We start from the raw sequence: 23106 nt of genomic DNA on the forward strand, positions 1-23106 counted from the left end.
TTGTATTTATATTTTGAAAAATATAGTTTACTTTAATAAGGTGACTTTAATAAGAACGTAGACTTGTCTTTGGAACAGGAGACTCACATATTTCTCCACTAAATCTAGTTTTTATCTACCCTGTATAGCCCGTGTTATGTATAGTACAACAAACAGAATAATGAGTATCTGGACCAAATGTATGTCTTAACTATCATGTAACTACATATAAATACATGTAGCGGCAATGGGTGGTTCTGCCATCTGAAGATGTCATCAGAAGGTGATATTATCCAAAACGCGTTCTCGACAGTAATGTCTTGATAACTGTAGCTTAAACATCCGTTGCCTACTGAAAACGATCACTGCGGAGTCTATTATATGTATATATATATATATATATATATAGTAGTTAGATAATGATCATCGTACCCAAGATGATGCATCTTACCCCCTTTCGACTGGGCACTCCTAACACGATTTAGTAAAATCGCATACAAATATTTTTTAGGTATCAACAGATAAGATCCAATGTAATGGTTTTACTTCGGATACAAGTAATTTTTTTTTAGTAATACTTTTTGAAAAGACTTCCACCAGCCTTAGAACGGCAATTATCCACGACCGCGGAACCTAGACGCTATAATTGAATCGACGAATCGCATCCCACCTATCGCTCAACTGTCGGACATTTTGTCATTACGCCTCTTAGATGAACATGGCCTACGGAGTAGGGTACACATACAATAGGCTTAGTAACCCATGAGATCTCCAATGAGCCTACAACGTCGGTTGGCCTAACAGCAAATACTGAACATCTCGTTAAAAACAAAGAATACGTCCACTCGTCTCAGAGCTCACTAATATACAGTACACTTGTGCAACATTCTGGTATATTGTCATATTAAATTCAAAATGCAAGGTCGCAGATACAAAAATATATGTTGTTAGTAATGTTAGAAATTTTTTTAGAAAAACCCATGTAAGCTTCTGCGAATAATAAGGGAAAATCGGAAGGTCGCGTTTGTCATTTGCCTAGTTAACAGAGAAACGCGTAAGCGAAACAAGATATAAAATTATCATCCTGTCAGGAAACCCTCTCAAAATTTATATCGATAGACTTAAGCCAGCCATGAAGGTTTCATTAAAAAATATAGCAATCAGCTGATCTTTTCTTTCTCACGGTTTTGCCACTGCCTATTTGGGTGGCTTCCCGAATCTTTTCTGTTCGTGTGCCGTGGCTGCCTACGTTTGACCGATCCCCATGCCATCGATAGATGAATGACCATGCTGCTATTCAACGCACTTTGAAAGAACTTTGGCGATTTTTTTCCTTGATTTATTTAATCAAATTGTTATAAAGACAAATGGTAATTAGCACGTAGCTATTGGACATCATTAATAATCGTCAATAATAAATAACAATAATATACCTAGCGTTGTGTATATTTGCCCCCCCTAATGTATGATACTATTGCAGGAGAAGGCCGTGTAGAAAATCATGCCAGTAGTAAAACGTGCTATCTTTATTTCACCAAAGGGGTACTTTCTTTATTTCGTTGGGAAATAAATGTATCTTGTCACGTTTTCAGATACATGATATATAAGATATCGTGTATCTGGAAACGTGTATAAATATATATATATATATATACACGTATGTAGTAGCCGAATATCGATAGAAAAAAACTAAACTACGGATTTATATATACGGAAGTATATCATTCTATAGCGTCAGTAACTTTAAAATCCCTTGCGTTATTAATGAAATAGATTGTTATTTAAATTGACCGTTTTTATCACCATTGGCTAAGTAATACAGAAACTAGGTAAGACGTTATGATGAAAACCAATTGGTGTTTTATTTAGATAAAAAAAAAAAAGCTTAATTCTAAGTTCGCTATAAATAAAAATTTATGTAAATATATTCCATTGTTTTTATTAGCGTCATTTTCAAGTCCAGAAAGCCATCCGTGCAGCCCGACACGGGGGTGGGGGAGGTTCAGGGATTTACATTGTTTTCCCGTAGATTGACCCATCCTCCTTGAAAAATGTATTAAACAAACATTATATTGGTCTTTTAAGTAGTAAGTATAGAGAGAGAAATAGCCAAACGACCTTCCAATTTTTAAATGAACTTACAACCAGTTTCGAAGCATATATGGTAATTCTTTCGCTAAACTTTCGTTTCTTCAACCTTGGAGTACGCTCAATTTTTGTAGGCAAATCGACCAGACTGAGATAAGCGCGACACCCTTCATCACGTCATCGTTCCGTTGACTCGTTATGGTGTGGAATATGTATGGTGTGTCCTACTATTTCTGTAGAGTATTGGGCTGGTTCAAGCGCCTCATCCTAGCTTATGGTTAATAATACATTAGACGAAAACTACAATATAGGTAACATGAATAACAGAAGACACCGCTGTTGCTGGCTTCGACGGTAATCCTGTGTACGTACGTTTTACTGAGAACGGTACCATTTAGTGTAGATATCGGACCCCCGAAAAATACACCCACCTCGTTTTTTCGGCCGAAGTTCGTCAACATGAACTGGCAACGGTGAAAGCCACTGCGAAGGCAAAGTGCTTTACATACTTTTCATCAATTGGGGATCTTTTTTAAGTATCTATTTCTTACATAATTGTATTATAACTTTGATTTGTTTATAGTAGTTTATTCGGCACTAATTTTTTTGTTTCGCTATAGAAACAAAAAGTTACTTTTGCTGGTGATAGCGGCGGGGCTAACGACTTCCATTCAACGATTTTCGCTCACACTTTAATAAAAATAGTTCAATTTACCAAACCACATATCATTTGTCAGTTAAAGCACGTTTAGGTAATTGAAAATTAAGATAATTTCGTGAAACTATATAAGGAAATGGGGTTATTAACACGGTGATAATGCGTAGAATCAGTGGTGGAATATTCAAAGGTGACCCACATTCACCTCTGAGGCAAACTTAAACCCTTCACAAAATGTTGAATCATGAATCCACATTATAACTTTGAAAGAAAGTTATGATACATGTTCATGATGTTTGGCAGGGGCCCCTGATATTCTTTGTAAAGTTGACGATATTTACGTACATCCTAGTATCTACGATAATAAATTATGTTAAAGGGATCAAGATAGACAGCCTGATTGAGAGTAACAGTGCAGATCCGTCATCGTTAGTTCGCCAGAATATTCCCACATATACCTTTCAATCAATCATGGGATCGTAAGTTTTTCCCTCGTTCTTTAAATAGTATTGTTATCAAATAACTTATATTTCGTGGTCATGAACAAATCAATGTTATATCAATCACATAGTAAGTACGATGCTATATACTGAAATGATATACGAGGTCAGAGGTAACAACTGCTTTCGAAGTCTTGACAGTTGGGATGCAATAAATTTTTTTACAATAGACGACATTTTTATATAGGCGCATTGGTCCTGTACGTTACTTCGAGAAGTATATAGACATTAGTTGTATGTAGGACAAGCATCTGTTCATTTGATAAATATACAATTCAGCGGGCTATACCAAACCAACACGCAGAATCCACGTCGACCATAAGATGACATGCTTTATGTATATAAATATATATGTTCGCAATCAACTGCATTTGTGGCACATAAAGAACATTGCGCAAGTAATATATTTAAGTGGGCGTCTGTGTGTTCTCATCTCAGTCTGTTTCGAACACTTAAGAAACAAGTTTTCGGCCTGAAACTTGCTCCTTGCTCAACGACTTTTGCAATCTTAGAATTTTGTGCTTCATTTTATTTTACTTTAACATGAATTCAATTTATTATGAATGTTTTAGAACATGCTAGGACTATACTACGGAAGGGGGGGAATCACGAAATTATTAGAACAGCTGCTACTACTAAATGAGTCTTGACCGCTTTCTAGAAAAGCTTTACATGCCTAAGAGCTTTTACGGCACATTTATCAGTGCGGTGATACTGTAACTCTACCAAAGACAGCTTAATTCTAGGGCACATACAAGTTTTAAAAATACTCGGTTACTACTAACAGTTGATTAAAAAAAAAAGGATCTGCTTAAAAAATATTATATGTGCAGTTCGTCAATCATATAGTTTACATAGAAACTTACTGATGTTATTTAGGGGATTTAAAATAAGTTTATAAAATCACCGCCAATACCTAAAATATTATACACAATCGAGTCCTCAACTTATGAAATTTGACAAACTTAGTTATCCTATTTCTCGTTAGACTGTCTGGAGCTATTTAATAAGTAGAAAAGCTTAAATTACTTTCAAAAACTATTACTCTTATAATGTGCGCTAGATGTTGACATTAACGGCTTAACTATGCAAGATTATAAGCCAGCTAGGTGTCGTCAGAAAGTTATGAGTTTAGAGGCAGAGATAGCGTTTAGCGCTAAAAGTCATCGCAGATGTTTCTCGAAAGCGATACCACTACTGAAACTGTTAATAAAAACATTACGCGGAAGAGATATTTAACAAATCAATAATGTGTCACAGTGCGAATTGCAAAGCTTAGGACAACGGAAGAAATCAGTGCGTCTCCAGGAACCAGGTCCTGTGATTACGGAAGCGTCTTTACGACAGTTGGTTTTCTGCGGGCATTTTTCTAGTAACAGCTGCGAAAATCGACCCTCCATCAGTTCTCGACTTCGGCAATTAGAAACCCATTGTTTGTTTTGTCCATATCTAGTGTCTTTTCCACATTTGAATCTCATACAGGAGCCAACAGGGAGGCCGATAGGCCACTGAAGATATTCTTGCCTTTATCATTTCCTGAAGACTATCAGCTTTAAATAGTAGATAGTCAAAGACCTATTGCATGTGGTTTCCAAATCTTGTCTGCTGTAGTGTAAGACCTACCACATAGGTGCGGACAACCTATTATGTAGAACGCGACCTTACCTACAGTTACAGATAGCCACTTCAATTACTATTCAGGAAAATGCAAAGTTTCAAGTCAATCCGACAGGTATTATTTCAGAGTTTTTACTTATTTCGACCGTATGGAATTGCTAGTTTTTTTTAACATTGTTTATCATAATTCTGAACGGACTTCAACAGTTGATTCGCTTTCATCTAGGGAAGTTTCTTAACATTGTTGACGATACCCTGCACGAGTAATAACCAACCCCCCTAGTACGACCAAACATCCACCGAGACCCGAAAAGCCTTGATATACTACCAATCCGCGACGTGACGACTCGTGGCGTCACGCCAGCTTCCACTGGGAGTTGGAGGAAAACGTCTAAGGGCGACCTGTGTTGTTGTTGTTGTTGCTGTTGTTGCTGTTGCTGCTGCTGCCACCGCCCCCGCCGCTCGCAACTCCAACAATTGGCCCTATATTGCACAGCCTGAGCAATCTAAATGTTTGATTGGCATCCAAGTGATCAATGACCTTAGGAGACGCTAGTGGTAAACACACTCCTAGACGCAACCGTTGTCGGCTAGGATGCCCCATACTATCGCAAGCAAGGCCAGCGTCGAGCGTGCCAGCTCAGGCAGAGAATCAAATATGCGTGTACCGCTGCGCTGTAAAACAGACAGATCCGAGCACGACATAGGTATACGTACGTAAGCAAAATGCTCAATAGACAATGTGTTATACTATTGTAGGTGTGGTTCATGGGAACTTATTATTGCGAGACGGGGTTACTGTTGCTCTTTAGCGCTCCGTATCATTCGTCTATATGGACGTTTGTTATGGTAGAATATGGTATTCTCTACCCCTACTCTGTAATGAAATGCAGATCGGATTTAAGTAAGAATACATGTCACCGTTATACATGCTAGCCGCTCTCTTTCATTACTCAACGCAGGCCTATGTTCTCTTTTTTAATACAACGCTATTCGTTGTCGTTCAACAAAGAAAATGATGGCTGTGCTGAATGACAGTTTGGCATTCAGTACAAACGAGAAAATTTTAACCATCAGTCAAAGCAATGATGAAACGAACCTACGAGCTCGCATAGCCTGCCTAAACATAATGTTTGGTTCTCATTGATGTTCCCTGTTTACTTTGTTCTCGTTGGTTTATTCCTCTTGCTGTTTTTGTTTTGCATCGCGTATAAAGATGTCGTTAGGACCGCAGAAAGACGCCGGACCGACGAGATCCCTTCATGTTCCAACGGGTCGATACAAGTTCGTCTCCGCCATTGTAAACGAGCGTCATCGTTGAACCCCTGGGCGCATCTGGTCCGAAGCCCGCAGTCACTTGATGTATACATAGAGGGGGCATAAACTAGTATTGCCCACGAAAATATTCCTTGTATGCCAACACGACGTATATATTCCAGCCTACTTGTATGTTACTCGAAATAACAAAAGTGAATCGTCTAGCCCAAAGTCTTGCAGGCAACTCAACCATAATTTACGAAGGGTTTCAACAATAATCTCATATACAGCTTCGTACATTAAAAGAATAGCTTTGGCATCTTCAGAGGTAATTTGCTAGGTAAATATCGACTTCGTTTTAATATTTAAGCATTCTTATTGCTCCGTATATCTTTTAGAAAAGAATAAACTAAGTGATTTAGAGAACATCAAGCATGCGAAAAGCCCGATTCCTTATCTTGATTGCTTTGTATTTTGAAAAATCCTAATAAAAGCTCATTCAACTATAGTCATACGCATTATCAATGATGAGAATAACAAACGTCAGTGTTAGCTATCGATAATTCTGCTAAACCTAACACCGGTTATAGATCAGTTTGACTTCGTAACCCATTTAGTTGCTGAACTAGAAGGAATAAAGATAGAAAAGGCAAAATTGAAACATTTTTTGTCTCGTTAAACGTTTACTTATACGCGTATGCAAGCGCCATTCGTAACTCAGTGACTGGAAAAAGGGTATGTACTATAGTGAAGACTATTATTCTTAGCTCTGGCTAGCCGAAGATGATGATTATCCAATGAACATTAACCAACCGATACATACGGAATCGAGACGGTAGCGCTGAGGGGAATACAAAGTAAAGGCCGCAAAAGACTGTCAAAGAGATCTTTGAGAACCACATAACAGGAACTACAGCCTAAGAAAAGTCTTGGAAAAACGGCAACCATCCGAAAAATAAGAGTAAGCTAAATGCTTATAGCACGAGCAGCTATCATATCTGATCATCAATGATTATTGTGAGTATTCCTCAGAGGAAAACATATGGAGGAAGCATCTTGATATGGACTAGTACATAACAGCAATACTATCAAGTGATTGCGAGGTAATTTACATTAACGATGATTAGTTCGTTTGACGTTCCGCTCGTTTGCACGCGAAGGTTCGACGAATTGATGAAATTTTGAAGGGCCGTTTTAGAGGCACTGGGAAGGAGCAGAAACAAGTTCAAGCTGATTTGAATTGATCTACCTTTTTTCCAGGCATACAGCAGTTTGGAGAAAATATATTGCAGTTCGGGTCGGGCCTTGATTTGTCCTGCGCGTAATGCTTGTGGCCTGCATTGGTTGACTTTTGATATGGCATGTGTTGATGCGAACAGCGACCAATATTCTCGTAGGCATAACGTAGCATGAAGCGAAAAAGATAATGTATTGAGCGAACGTCCTCTTGAAAAAACGTTTGCTTCAATTAATAGCTTCGTATGTTTGATAGTTTGCCGAAATAGAACTAATTACGAGTGAGCAGTTTACGAATATTAAGGCTATCGTTTTTCGAACCCTAGTCGTTTTTTTATACATAAATTTAACTGGGCGTCTCCCTGATAGGATAAACTGCAACTTATTTCCTATTAGCCTAATCATCTAGTATGCTTTCTATATATTTGTTACTCAAAAATGCCACACCAATGTTCAGCTTAGCGCTAGCGTCTACTACGTAGAAGCAGCAGGACAAAATACTTTCTGCACACAAGGGCCCGGCCGTACTTTACTTCTAGTATTTTGTTTTGCATCTCTATCCGTCACTTGTTGCTAGGCTTCACTTCGGGAAGGAAGAAAAGGTGCCATATGTTTCGGTGCGATCAGATACCAGCAAACTGCGAGAAACGATGGGAGAAGGACTTCGGGAGCTATGGCCAAAGCCGTACTGAAATAGAAAACTAAGAGATCGTTCGGCAACATAACTCGTCAGCTCTGATGCTATCCCAGCTGTCGTCCTAATGAGCCTGACCAACCTAAACAGCTCAACCACTTGGATTCTAGGCGCTTGACTAGGTTTTGCCGTTAAACTTCCAACCATTCAACGATGATGACCCTAGACAAGCCTTGCTTCAAGAAGCCAACAAGGAGAGATGAGCAGGCTTCTTATAGGCTGGCTAGTAGCTAGCCACATTGACAGTAACCATTGACTGCCAGCCACATGCTGTCCACACTTTCACTGGGCCTACGCCTTGTTCCTGCTAAAGCACAGCTTTTGCTAGAACTGATCCGATGGAATTGCACCATTTTTCCCTGCAGCTTGAGCCGTGTAATTTTATATATTTCTATGTTTACTGGCTCGAAAACATTAAAGGATTCTTACACTAGGTCAAGAGATGTAACTTTCGTTTTTAACATAGCCACTGCAGCAAAGGATCAACGTCGACGTCATCGTGTGCCACTACCCCCACCAGGCCAATTCGAAATTTCCGCGCCTTCGAGCGTTCTGTCTTTTCACGCTTTTCCCAATCGGATTCCAAGCAGCAGTTTGTGTAACGGACTTTCAGGTCCACTTCGCTAGAGGCTTTCATTTGTTCATCGGTCTTCTGGGTTGTGGAGTTGAGTAAGCGTGACACTAAGTCACGTAGCAGCAGCAGCAGCTCGCCGAAAAAGCTGCCATACTAAAGATGAAGAGTTAACTGATTTTCACGGTTGCTTGTGAGTACATACTCAGTCAATCAAATATATGACCAGCAAAGCAACATACTTCAAACACAATATGAAGTATTATACTCTTTAGAGCATATAGTTCATAATTGGTACCCTTCTGCCACATATCTTGCAGTGAAATTAGCGCGTCAATCGCCGATGGGTGATAGTTTGCTAGTCACCACGCTATTTACCCAGACTTACTGACCTATCCCAACTGGCGCTATTTTAGGTAGAAGCCAAACGCGGTATATGACCTGTACGTACCTAAGCATGGACGACAAGCCAACTCCAAAACTAGTCAGGGATAAAACGCATAGAGGCGTCTCGTAGTATTTCTGCCTATTGGTGTTCCACAGTCAACGCGCATATGTTCCTCTGCTAAATGCAAGCACTTTATTTTGAGGAACAAGATAAATACACGGCCAACAAAGTGTAAAAATTAGAAAGCAAGCGATCGCGAGAGGCAGGTGCAGAGAACAACACATAGCACAACGCTATATCGAATAGACGAGCTTGGAGAGACTCCTAAATTTCACAGGCAGATGAGGACAGCAAACCGACAGGCCGCTAGGTGGTGCGGAACAAAGAAAAGCTAGGCCTCGTGTATGAAACCGCGCACTTCGTTCACTCACGGCCGGAAGCTGTTGTGAGCACTACTGCTATAACGCCTTACTGCCCTTGCAACAGCAACGGTAAGCGTTTCCTCGTAGCATGTATTTGTCAGGGATTGAAAGCTGTCGCTTTACGATGTGGTGACACTTAGCGCTGCGGGTACGCCAGTGCGATTTTTTGCTATTGTAACACGCATAATGCTTTTCTGTATGGGATCGTACTATAAACGAGTGTGCATAGGAGCCTTGCTAATTCTGTCGTAGAAACTCAGAGGACGATGTCTCTACTTCCAGCGCTGAGCGATTACGAGACAATAATTATCCTCACTATATTTAAAGTGAATATATCTCAGTAATTCCGAGTAAAACCGAGTTCTCAGTAATGCCCCTTGATAAAGCTCACATGGTAGTAAATTACGGACTAGGTAATTTAAATTACTACTTTGTCGAGAGACAGTGGGAACCCGCAACGAATGTAACAAACATCGTTGTCCTTAATGGCCAAGAAATAATTAGCACAGGCCTGCTAATTTGTTTCGTCGAGTTCCTTAACCCCTGGGAAAATGGCGGAATGAGAGACTTCATTTTTTCGGATTATATTTTGCATTTTTCCTATTAATAACAGCAATCTGCCCATTAATTAAGAATACCTGCTTTATGCAACGTTATGTCGTGGGTAAGTGTAAAAGTCTAACGGTGTTCGGGCAATACATTAAAGCAAGAAAAAAATAATGGTTGTACCTAATAAACTAGTGATCGATTTGATCCGATAGGGATATCATTAATTAATAGAGAACGGCTGCCAGGTTGTTTTCGTTCGATAGTACCGTAATAACTACAAGAGCAGTCTATCAGCAGTGGGTTAATATTTATCGCTTTTTCTTATTATTATTATTATTTATCTTATTATTATTATTCTTTCCATTTATCAGAATCATTTCCATCTCGAGTTTAGTATCAATATCGCTTGTCGTTTGTGCGTTTACGCGTCCTTTCAATTCTCTAGCTAGCGTATCATAAACCCTCATTATTCGATCTATCGTTTCTCAGGGCCAATACGTCCTATACTACATAACCGAGAAAAATGAAAAAAAAATCGCCTAATCTAATTGCTCTCTGGACTTCTGGCCCACAGTATCATTAGGTCGAAATAGTTGACCCATATGTGGGTGAAGGACCAAACCAACTGACAGAATGATCATCAGTCAGGTCAGGGTTTATTACTCATTGTGCGCTATTAACTACAGTACCTACAAGAGTAGTAAATACGATTTTTTTTCATAAATACAACAAAGTTAAGTCATGTTTATTATTTTATGTAAAGACTTCCTCATTTAAGGACAAATTGGTAGCACTTTATCGAGTAACACTACATAAATTATAGAAATTAATGCTATTTAATTGTACAAAAAACATTTTCCGTATTTCCGTAATTTAATTGGTTTTTGTTAATCGTAAAAGCTGTCGATCAGTCTTCCTCAGTTTCATCACCCGCTGATTTGACGCCTGCTGGCTTTAGCCTTGTGTTGATTGATAAAATAGGCACTTTGCTTATATACCTAAACAAGAGACGAAGTTACCAAATTTCAATTATATGACAAACTATTAACGTCAACGGGACCCATTACCATACCACGGCTACCGATAGAGAAAACAAATGTTAATAGATGAAAACGAGTAATTTGTAGGTGAAGCTTTTTCGTGGTTAGGAAACGTATTGAACTGATAGAATCTGGCTCTAATCCGCCTTGATTCAGATCGATTTGGCCCTTAGCAAGTGGAAATAGGGTCGTACCAAAAAGTTTCAGATCTCAGAACACGAACACATAGAGTGGTGCCAATATTCTTAGAAAATTTCAATAGAGATTTAGGAAAAAAGCTGTTTATTCATCCGTGTCGTTAGGTAACGGACTGGAGGATGTGTCGGGAGTTTGTTAAATACATCTATGCTAAAGAAGCTTGAAGCATAACAGAATGGAAAAATAAGATTTTATTATTTATCAAGTAAATGTGTCTACAATATATATTATTCATTTAGATAAGTAGCTGGGCAAGAAGCGGCCATCATTGACTAAATTGTTTGTGGAACAAAACAAATTCTATCATAACTCCACCTACTACGATAAACAAATCCTTCGGAGATCGATGCCTGTTCTCTTTTGATGCTACGATTCTGCTGATCGTAACTCCGTCTATAGAAAAACGTTCGACGATAGCCGTTGTTGAATTTCATCTATCTCATGCCCCATGATTGCCAGACGAATCTACCCGCAACATCAACGGGTATTCTATCGCTAGTCTCCGTAATTTCCGCTATTATAAACTATCGATATCGGTTTCCAGTCGATTTTCTATATTCCTGTTCAGCACAAACGAGCCCAACATTGATCGCATTTTATGTAGATTTACTCTGTAAAGCATCATCATAATAGAACATAGAGTAGCACCAAAATCATTAGTATACGGACGCTATCACCGATATACAGTGTACTAAAAATAATCTGTTAGTGTTTTGTCAAGCCGTGGACGTCGCTACGCCTACCGACCGCAGGTGCTTCGAGCGACATCTAATGCGTTAAGTGGTAAGCCCTTACGTAGGAATTAATGTACAACAGCTTTAAATCGTCTTCGTCAACCAACTAGCCGGCTGATTTTCTCAGCCGTAAACTGAAGTTCACTATCGGCATGTAACGATCATACGCACTACTGCTTCTCGATGAGCAATCGTTTGCCCCTCAATTAATCGAAGGTGTTTTCTAAAAACATTTACCAAGGTGGCTGTATGGCCACCTGATCGTCTGCTGCCGTTACCTTCGATCATTTGTTTGGCACTTTCATCCATTGTAAAACTCAGTTGCCGTGTCCTGGTGGTAGAGAAAATTGATGACATCGTCACCGCTTATGCGGTTGTGGCTTACTGAATAAATTGCTCTGTAAGAAAAGCAGAGTCAAACTGGCCGACAGAAACGTCGAGGTAATGTTAGCTACGTAAAGTGGTACTCTGTCGTTGGTAACGCGCTCTTCCAGCCAGATACAATGTTTTACATGCGTACGACTAATAGATAGGAAATATCGATTCTGATCGTGCGCTTGTCCAGTTGAATGGCTTAGACAGTTCACTTCAGACAGAAGTCTATCTAATTTGATATTATATGGGGGCTTTATTTTGACTTGTAAGTTCTATATATGGTAGAGTGTCGTCGAACTCTTACGGTCAATAGTATAGTAAGTAGCAAATGCTATTTCTTATTGCCGCCAGTGCTTGCATACTCATTTTTCCCAAGACATTTTTCCCGTGACGAATCTGCCTTAAGCGAATTTTCATGAAAAAAACGTGCTATACGTATGTATGTAAACCTATAAGCCACAATCAGAAGAAGTTTTACGGCATTATCGTCATAGATCCAATCACGAGAGACGGCTTATACGTTTTGTCCTGCTCAAAGCGATAACGACTCCTCGGAACGCTCACCGGAATAGCAATGAACAGGCAAAAATAAAATTTCCCCTTTTAGTCACTCGATCTAGATCGTTCTCTCACGATTCGTTTCCTTAAGCAATACACGTTTAATTGTACGCACCCCCGGCAGCGAGGGCTGTTTGGGGCTGCACGAAGGCCCATAGCAACAACTGCACTAGGTATTTGATTGAGTTGTTTATTCGCTAGCATCGAACTGCATTATCCGGTTCATTATATGTATGTTGTATTCATTCTTTTTCGATGCATGCCTGATACGCCCACCGTTTTGCAAACGGCCAAAAACTAGACCGCATACGATCACTCGTTGTCCCCAGTTGGTCGGCACGAGCCCAGGCAGCCACTTTTTATCGCTTACGATAATAGTAATAGTCGTACTCAAACGCAGTGCTTGGGCTGGTTGACATTACGCATTGGGGCAGATAGCCCTAAATCAGTATTACATAGACATAGACTAGGTATTAGGTTATGTATTAGCGTACCGACGACATCGAATTACATACATTTGCTGCTGGCAGCTCGGCCGAGGGAAGTCGAAAACGTAGGCAATCACAAATGCTAGGGCCCGGACGTCGAGCACGATCCAATGACGGATAGATTACAGGAAGCGATTATACGAGAGATTTCGTACAGCGAAGTAACTGGTATAGATACACGATTGCCTCAGATCTGGTGACTGCCCGCCGCCGGGCTACCCGCTAAGCTGATGCTAGCGGTAATAAATTGCAGTGGGCAGGTCGATATATATACATAGAAAATGACTTTCGCCGTATTTGGAGCCTCATTCAATCCAGCGACAATTATTCCTGAGTGACCTGTTACCTCGGTATTGGAATTGATATCACAGTAAGGGCTGCTATGCAGACCTCGCGAAGATCCATGGTTACTTGCTTATAAATTGTAATAGACGATAGCATTGCTAAAGGAGAATACCTATTCTGCTACTATAAAGCGTTCGTTGCTTTCCGATGTCAAGCTCCAACCCACTAATCCTGCCCTTAAGCAACAAAGAGCTATTTCTATATCTTCTAATATGTTCCATCGTGTATCGTACCTTGCCATTCGATTATCGGCACATCCCGGAAGCCGTCGCGTCAGTAAATGATCCGAAAAGAGCACAGGTCTTGTTATTTTATAATTCTATCATTCTGACCTTAGCTTTTCTTTATTGGGAGCACCGATATTGACATAGCATCGGAGCACCTATTGGTCGAAAGCTGTTAAATATCATCAATTCGAGTACAGTACATATTAACGTGGCATCAAACAGCACAGGACATCGAGGGTCGATTGAGCCGAGATCTTTCTGGTTGCGTCTGACCAAAAACCAAGTTGACGAGGAAAATCGGCACAAATATTTCACTGCTCCTGTTTATTTAATGATGATTGTGCTTCTGTGACTATGAATACTTCTATCACATGTTGGAATGATTAGTGCTCTCTATATCGGTGCTGTCGCACACCGACAGCCACCCTGGGTGTTTCCTCGATCTTTGTGTTCGACAGCGGCCGTGATGGGGCCAACTCAGATGAAATGAAGACCCGTGTCGTGTCCACTGTCTACCTTACCAATTGTAACCTGATTCTCCTTTAATTTATTCTATATATATAAACATCCGTACAACAGACGCCACCGAATCAACGAGCTGCTGTACCTTCATGAAAGAGGGACAGACAAAGTGAGTGGGCTTTATTTTTGTCAACGACGAAATTGACTTGAAGAAGATCTAGAATTTCTACTACGAACAGGGACCAAGATACAGCGTTTGATTAAGGACCATACAGCTCTAACTGAAGTGAAGGTAAGACAAGCCGGCAATCACGTGCTGCTAAAGGCGTTCGCTCTGACAAACGTTTCTTAGGAGTGGAGTGGTTGGAGAAAGGGGGTGAATGCTCGTTGGTGCGACAGCTGCCGCGTCGTTGGAGTATTTCCCTGTCTGACAAGAGTCCCGGTCGTCTAACACCGCCGCAATGAATCTCTAAATAGCACAACGAACGGTAGCCCAACAAACGGAATGAGGAGGTCTTTGACTCGACTTGTTTTCGCGTTTGTATCGACAGGGAAGTTCCTGCACTCAACCCTATCTGATCTAAACTGCATTGATTGTAACGGCTTCGATGCTGCTTCTGAAGCGGCTGCAGCACTTATCTCTTCACTATCATCTTCGTCGACTGCTTCATAAAAAAGAAAATATAATTTTCACCGAGACAACAAACGACTGCGGTAGAAGATTTGTTGGGGGAATCAGTAATGAATAAGGGGAAAAGATGCCTCATATGACATTATAGGCAATGGGCTTCGGGTGCGAACGGCGGTTTTTCCAGAGGCAATCGCCGTCACAGTCACCTATAGACAAACACGAAATCAATAGAGGAAGCGATCGCTAAAAACGGATGCGTTTGTACGTGAGACAAAGGGGGCTGGCAAGCGAATCAGAGTACTTATCGTGTCATAGCAATTATACCCTGTCGATGAAATCAATGGGACGTTGTTATGAGAAACGCAGTTCGACAGAAAGACTGTACATACCGCTTTATAGCTTCACAGATGCATAGGAAATGCCAGCGACGGAAAGCAAGAAGCCGTTTGCAACGTTTGGCCAGCAGTCGCACAAATCATCATCGTCACTTGTCGAACGAGTTTTGCGTTGAGTGAAGTTGTGCGAAAACGCTATACGCTAATACGTTGGGACGCGTATAGAAATCTGTAGACGCGTTAGCTTTACAGAGGCTGGATTTGAACAAAAGGAAAAAGAGCCAAGGCCGATTCCGGCAAATTCGTGTCGGAAAACGAACTTATTTTGTGTGCATCGGCTCCCGAAACCCGCCCGGCACTGTATGGGCTCTCGTCATCATTCAACATGATCATAAGCATCATCTTCATTTAGATCAATATAATGGTCGGAAAGACAGCCCAGATTTGTTGTTGTCATTGCATACGTTTCGACGTAAGATAGAAAAGCATCTGGCCTGTAATACTGGCCTGCAAGCGGGACAAGAGGAACAAAATTTCTAGTTTGTAAAGATCCCTAATAAAAGCTGATTTCGTAATCAGTAAGCGTATATCATCATTGTGTGGGCTTAGGCAACGAGTACGTAAAGTTCAAATAAGCATGCACAAGGTGCATTGCCAGCTCGGCTATACTGAACGAGTTTGTTTAGCATACCCTGGCAGATACTTTTAGAATCTATCATGCTACCATGCTGTGGATGGGTCTGGTGACAGGCTAATCTGCTCTGAAATTCGTACCCTCAGTTGATTACTCGAGATTAAAGATACGAAGGATAAAATACAGTGTCACACTACGCACCGAATGAAATACACGAGATCTACGGTGTATATACTGAGTAGGTCAGACATCCTCTGTATGCATTCCTGTACATCTTTGTCATAATATCTTACGACCCACCGCGTCCCGAGCATTGATGGTCTGCATTGCATTTCCTGTTCAATTTCAACCTAACGTCTCATACTGAAATATTTCCGTTGAACGATAACGCAATTACGACAATTATCTATATGAGTAAGTAGGCCGTTCTTATAACTTCGTTCCTTCCTTGCAGCAAATAGCCATCAATTCATGAATTAGAACACGTTCTTGTATGTCATTCGGTAAACGTAAATACGTATATATACGCATATGTATATATACGAATGTGCGAATGAAGCCAAATGCCGAGTCGAAGTTGTACCTCTGTAATTTCCGCCTTTTCATACTATTCAGGTTATTAGTTAGGAAAATTATTATCTATACATATATGTTTCTGTAACTCATGTTTCCCGTTTCGTTTTCCCTGATTTTTGTTCTTTAAACGAAATACAATTAAGCGGCTCCCTTCTATCTGTCTCAGTAGGTAAATTGGACTAAGTCACATAATAGCCAACAGGCAATTACGTCAGTAAATAATTTACACAATCATTTCTACATCTGCCGAAGATTCGAAGCCTCATCGGGACCTTCGTCTGAATGGAGCCGAAGATCAGAGTCATGGGTGACGCGTTGTATTACAGTTGTCGTATGATTGCCATTTGTCGGCTGTTACTACCTGCGAAAACCTGTCAAAGGCAAGATGAAAGCGAACAGATTCACCGGCAAACAGAAGGTAGGGCGAGATAGACAGGCATACGAATGTCCGGACCTTCAAGAGATGTCTTCTAAAGGCAGATGGGCATGATTCCGAAACTGAGAGGTATATCTTCTCGACAGAAGCAGGATACGGCTCCGAAGGCGAAGACGTATGCGCCCATGGGACCGTGTCTGTCGTGAGCTGCAACGGTACATTTATTTTCTGTAGATGCGCTTACTACGGTTGCTCTACGGCAGTCGATTGCCGGTAGGAATACAAATACCGATATGCCCCTTCGGAGTCTTTTGCGCGAGGTATATCGCCCTTCTGCTGCTACTGTCCATATTGATACAGTTGTTATTGATGAGAGAAAAGAGTAAAACGTCGGGGGCAGCTAATCGACTGGTGAACATTGCCCGTAAGCGACACGTGCTGATACTGCACGAGAACGACACTCGATAAGAATGTACCACGACCATCGCGCGTTTCATCTAAGAAACAAATGAACAGGTGGGTAGATTAATTTGTTCAGATATGGGATCGGCGTATACGCCAAAAGCACGCTTGGCCATTTGAGCTTGTAGGATTTGAAGAAGCTTCATGCACGTATAAAGTGTGCCAACAGACCGTTCTGAGCTGCAGTGTTCCCGAAATTAAGTTGAACAATTCTTGTTTGTTGGTTTATTCACACAGTTGAAACGAGCTTCTATAAACAGAATTATTAAAAATTACACTACGTATTCTTCATAAAAGTTTGCTTTTCCTCAGCATTTAACTTCACAATTGTTCTACCGTAGATACAATAATCCTTCCGATAATTCGTTTCCTTCATTTTATACATACGCTTATGCAGCTAGCTAATGTTATAGTTTCCGCCCCCGAAAAAAATATAAATGTGATGATCGGATGGTTACAAGCCATCATACTGTTAACAACACTTGTCTTTGTTAGGTCTTTACTTGCCACAGAAAACTCGGTATTATATTCCGCTAATTTCGCTGGTAGGACATTGGTAATTGTACAGCTTACTATAATATTACAGACTGTACAGAAAACATTTTATTTTCATGAAGGTTTAGACTTAATTTGTCTTATAGCATTCGAACGGACATGGCAGCTATGTCTAACGTGTAACTCCAAATGTTAGTTCTCAACAACTGCAACATATCGTGATAGGGACCAGGTTGAAACTTTGCTTTATGGCTTCGCCATGAATAGGAACCAGAATTGAAGTTGCGGTGGCTGTTTCTAGAGTATCTGTGCCTCAAAATGTATATCCTTTGTCCGCAAAGTTTATATTTCAGTTATTAAATACATTGTTTCAGTATTTCGTTGTTTGACAACTATTTGATGGTTCACGCCAGAGTTGACGCTGTTTGAAACTGCATGCATCGCTCATACCGTCTTTCATTATACATATATATATATATATATAATTTTACTTCTGAACTGACTCTTGCGCAAACATCTAAGCCATTATTTTCGTTTAATAACAACCCTTACTAATATCCTAATCTTAATCAGTCTAATGGGCCAGTGCTAAGGGTGAATGTGTAGAGTGCACTGCAGCTTGGTTTGGTTGTATCGTTGAAATTTCTTTCAATAACATGAGTGTATCTTTTTACTATGTTTTTTTTACATATGAGGTCTTAGAGAAGCAATTTTAAAAATGTTGTACTTTTTTTTTTTAGTTTTATGTCCGTCCATAAGGCTGACTAACCTAAAGCACAAAGTTTCTAACTAAAACCGACGACAATAATAATGGCTATTACTAAGGGGTCATTGGCAAGCGAGTCTTCCTTTGTTTTATATCATGTTTCCCGTAAATCCAAAATCCTTGAGCTCCCTATCACGAAAAATGGCCGCAAGTTGTGGCTCTATCTTCCATGTCTTTTCTTTAAGATTTTTAGTTCTTTCAGAATATCAAATCTCTAAACAGGTACGCCTCAAAAGTTCACGACAAGGTAGACATAAAGCGTTGACGTACCATAACAACTACTCGGCATAAACAGTCCTTCAACATAGGAATCTGCTTCTCTAAACAGAGCATTATATATATCGATCATCATAATCCATTGCTAACTGTTGACGTCCACTTGCTCCTAAACGCGTCCCACTTCGTAGTAAACGTTCATCAATTATAATAGTAATCCGGTGTCTATTTCGTCGACTCTCCGCAGCTTCCCCCCATGTAACGCTGTTACGTATTTCTTGTTTGCTCGTCACAAACGAATTCTATGAGAGCCATATGTAGCAAATGTAACAGTCGCTAAAATTTGTCTAATCTGATTTTTAAAAAAAAAAAAAACTTACACTAATATGAATCAGCTCATCTTGCTATTTCTATAGAGGAGAAAGGATTGAAAAATTGATAAAAATACCCATATCCCCACACAGAGAGTTGCCTCATTCTTCGGAAAGCCATGCTCTAATGTGTTTTAGAGAAGGTCCTATCTGTTCGAACGCATGTAGAAGAGCGGTACAATCGATTCTCGTACTTCGCATTGTAAGCTTGCTCTCCCTCTTAAGTCATGAAGCATTAAACACGTGGCGAAAATTTCGTAAATTTCACGATCATTTGTGTCTCTCTATCTAAAGTAGCTAGAGAAATATCTGTTTGTTAACTGAACCCATTGGAGAACGGGCTGTAAGATAGAAACTCTAGTCTAAAATCATGCGATGACACAGTCTCGAGGCCGGCACTCATTCAAGTGATATATGCTGATGTACCACAATGATATATGCTGAACAATAATGCAGCTGCTATGTTACAATGTACCGTAGAAAACCGTTACTGAAAGTGTCGCAGCCGATTGGCTGGCGTTAGGGTGTTTATCATAGTTAGGAAAATTGTAATCAAGACATCAGGCCGAGAAGAAGAGTCAATTAAGGTGCCTAAATAAGATCGACAAGATCTTCGTCTGTATCCCCTTTTGCTGCCTAACTGTGATAACTCGGATAGCGACTTAGAGGAGTCTATAAAAATTCGGTGTTGTTCGTATACAATCAGACTGTCCTTCTGTTCCTGTCGAAAAGCACGCGATGCCGCTTTTACATGGGGAATAACAAAGGAATACAAGTGACTGATAGGGAGCAGCCATTTGTCTTGGCAAAGGTTTCAGCCATGGAAACGTAGGCACCAAGCGGTTTTCATATAAAATGTGAAATTCTATGGAATTGAAGGTTTAGAAACGAGGACGCACGACCGCCTATGGACGACTTGCTAAAAACTTCAAATCGAAGAAATTTAGAACTTTTCGAAAAGGACTTTGTTCCAGTAAGAGTAAACGTATTATCAACATACAAAACAAGATCATCAAATTATCCAACTGGATCCGAATCTGTGAACTTTAAGTATGTCAGGGTGTACTCAAGTAGTAAATAACAAGAGTTCCTAACATTTCGAAAGTATTAATTGGAATAACCTAATATATATGGATTAAAAATCACGCTTATTATTTTTAAGGAAAAACCTTAGCACAGTGTTAACATATGCATCTCGTTCCGGAATGACATATAGCTGAATCATTCACTACGGAACTGACGGCTCTATTTTAATAGATAAACTCGACCTATTTTTATTTCAGTCGTGACGCAGTTGCACAATGCAGGGAAGTGACCTCAACGATAGTATAATGGTTTGATCATAGAATCCCGATCCACATTCTCCCTGTAAAATAAACGAATCGGGTCTATGGATAACGCAGTCAGCATAAGGGCGTAAGAGAAGGACCAGGACTTTAGGCCAGACACGCACTAACATAGAAGCATAAATCTTTCCCCGTTAAAATGTTGCTTCTTGTCCAGCAAAGCGAGACTGCGAATGATCCGTGTGTAAAACTCGGGGAGCATCTCGGTTAGACTGGCTGGCAGAGGCTTCAAACAAAATGGCGTCTGGCGTTGTATTTCAATGCAACGCGACGCCCTCATTTAGGAGGTCCTCGATAGGATACACGACAAGGCGAAGGCAGGAACAGAGAGAGCAAGGGTACAAAGTAGAAAGAGGAATGGCGAGGAGCGTAGGAGGGCGACAGTGTGAAGAAATGTGCGGTCTTCGTATTATACCGCCTCCGGTTGTAAAGTGATTTATCTATCATTACGCAGACCTTCTACTAGAACGGGGAGAACCCGCTTTACGGGGGACACGCAAAAGATCGCACCGCCAAAACGGACGCAAAATCGGACGGAAGGGCCACTCTTCAATTTCAGTTGAGGCGGATGTGATGACAGAGCTCGAAGTTGTGACATCATGGGCTGTCGAATGATGCTGTGGGCCCGGCGGGTTAGTTGGTTGGTTGCCTGGCTAGCCAGTGAAGCGTTCAATCGATAACACGAGGGCAACGAAAGAAATGCGGATGGGGCAGACGTCTCTGGAGGGTCTGTTAAGGAGGACATCTTCCGTCTACTTGGAGACTACCGGATAGAACATTCTTCGTTTCTGCCTTTTGGCAAACCTCCTCAGGCGGAATGGAATGGCCCTGAAGGCATCGAATTTCCCGTCAACCAACCCCATTACGGTGGTGGTGGGAACAGGCAGGCCGCAAGAAACGGAATTCAGTTCCTCTAGACTGAGGGTGGAGGCCCAGTGCTAGTTACCAATCAAATGTGTTATGGTCGTTTCTTCTTGAGGTGAAAGACGCAGAATTTTATACTCGTTGACGTACGTAAAGGGAAGGAAGCAATATGCAACACTATCAAGAATACAACCTACGTTATTTAGAAACTAAATTGCACCTCAGTTTACCTCTAATTTTTTTTGTACCCTATTTTTGAAATATTCTACATTGGTCTCATAGTGAGAATACTTTGGTTGAAGCTAAACAACATACGTCAAACGTATTTGAGATGTAGAAACCAGTGGAAGTATATAAAACAACTGTTAGTACAAGTGACCAATTACTTCCAACAACGAATATGTGCGACAAACGATAGGAAAACAAGGTAACAGACACACAATCTAACAGCATATTTATGCTTTATTTAATCAGACATGAATAGTTTCACGTGCTCTCTACTGGGCATAAGCAAGCGTTTTTGAAAAAGATCTTTGATGAGAAAATTGCAATTAGGTGAGTGAATAATAAGATACTGCACCATATGCCATGTCATTTTTTTAACGTTCATCGTACACAGATAAAAGGAAAATAGAAAAAAAAAACTAGGAAAATAAGAAAAAAAGAGAAAAAAACCTAATATTTTTCGCAGTGTGCATGCGGTTTGACACTGTAAGCAGATCATTCTTAATAAAAAAACTATAGTGTTCAGGGCGATCGACGCCAATATGAGACGGACTAAACTGTACAGTCTCGCAATGGGGCATGCTTATCTGTTAAAGCAGGCAGGAACACGTGACAAATACCGCAACTTGTGGAGCAAATACTTTTCGTCAGTTGAAAAAAAAAATTAATGGGAGACGGTACTGAAGGAGACGTACAAACACGTTAAGACACATGTACAACTCAATGGCAATTATGGCGGTAAAGTTCAAAACGGAAGTGCTTACGAGAATAAGAAATATAGGTCGTGTTGATCTCTACAGATGAGCCAACTATGGCGGCCCGCGTCTACTAGTAATTCCTTTGTATTTGTGTATGGTGTACTGATACAAGCCAGACTGGTCAGCGGGTTAGACAGCTAATTGCTTGTCATACTATTTGCTTTGCCATGTATACATTTGGCTGCGTGCGGCTTCATTCGTCGTTATCTCAATGCCTACGATGTTCGTCTGAGTTTAGCAGAGTCTGATTGCTAAGACGACTAAATACACACTGTGAGACTTTTGTAGCGGGATTTGTGGCCGCCAAGACATAGCTGAACCCACACATTTCCTTCAAAGGCGGAGTAGATCGTAGCAGCTGCCCGTTCACCGTGCATCAGAAACAGTGATGTAGCAAACGACGGAGATGCCGCTCGTTCGACGTTCAGGGGTCCTCGCAGGCGAATTTGCAACCTAGGAAACTTCAGCCATCAGTGAAGATTACGCGGTACATTTTAAACGACGCCATGCATCTTTTACTACGAAACAAAAGTACAGCTTGTTTATTGTAACATCATCCTAGAAAATCAAATCCGCCATGTCCTAATGCAGTACGTGCCGTTTGTAAATTAGTAAATTTGGTAAAAACGTATTATTTTTTTTGATTGAAAAAATGTTCTTGTCCA

At 40.5% G+C, this 23106-nt stretch overlaps 1 protein-coding gene across 2 annotated transcripts in view; it reads right to left on the reverse strand.

Annotated features, from left to right (window-relative positions):
* Nucleotides 1–23106, reverse strand: part of LOC111244616 (uncharacterized) — a 113614-nt gene that overhangs the window by 21418 nt on the left and 69090 nt on the right. The gene's annotated exons all lie outside the window — the stretch shown is intronic.

The sequence above is a fragment of the Varroa destructor genome, unplaced genomic scaffold (genome assembly GCF_002443255.2).
Source record: "Varroa destructor unplaced genomic scaffold, Vdes_3.0 BEIS01000002.1, whole genome shotgun sequence".
Taxonomy (NCBI): Eukaryota; Metazoa; Arthropoda; class Arachnida; order Mesostigmata; family Varroidae; genus Varroa; species Varroa destructor.